The sequence below is a fragment of the Etheostoma spectabile genome, chromosome 23 (genome assembly GCF_008692095.1).
Source record: "Etheostoma spectabile isolate EspeVRDwgs_2016 chromosome 23, UIUC_Espe_1.0, whole genome shotgun sequence".
NCBI lineage: Eukaryota > Metazoa > Chordata > Actinopteri > Perciformes > Percidae > Etheostoma > Etheostoma spectabile.
In genome coordinates this window covers 6559791-6560131 of record NC_045755.1, presented here as the reverse complement: position 1 = coordinate 6560131, position 341 = coordinate 6559791, and the positions used below count along the sequence as shown (strand labels likewise).

The window sequence follows — 341 nt, the reverse complement described above, 5'->3', positions numbered from 1 at the left end:
CTCAACTTAAACAATGTATTTATCATGTCCAGAGATGAATTCCATTTGGTTGGAACATGTTGCATAAGAGACTCCTTCTTATGTCCACGTTCTTCTGTTGTTGCTCTAACTCTGCAGCACACACAACTTTTCTGCACTTCGCAAGGACACTGTCTCTGTTAAGCAGAGACACTGAGGGACACTGTCCAACGCGCTGTAAAGCAGAGACACTGTGACAGAACGCTGGAGACCGTGCGCAAAGCAGGGGACATGATCAGAAGGCAGAAGGCTAGCAGCAGCGATCAGATTTCGTATCTATTTGTACTATCTGTGCTAACTGCGGGGACTTTATTTGACACATT

General features: G+C 45.5%; 1 protein-coding gene across 1 annotated transcript in view; it reads right to left on the bottom strand.

The window, feature by feature from the left end:
* creld2 (cysteine-rich with EGF-like domains 2) overlaps positions 1-341 on the bottom strand; it is a 6157-nt gene that overhangs the window by 671 nt on the left and 5145 nt on the right. The gene's annotated exons all lie outside the window — the stretch shown is intronic.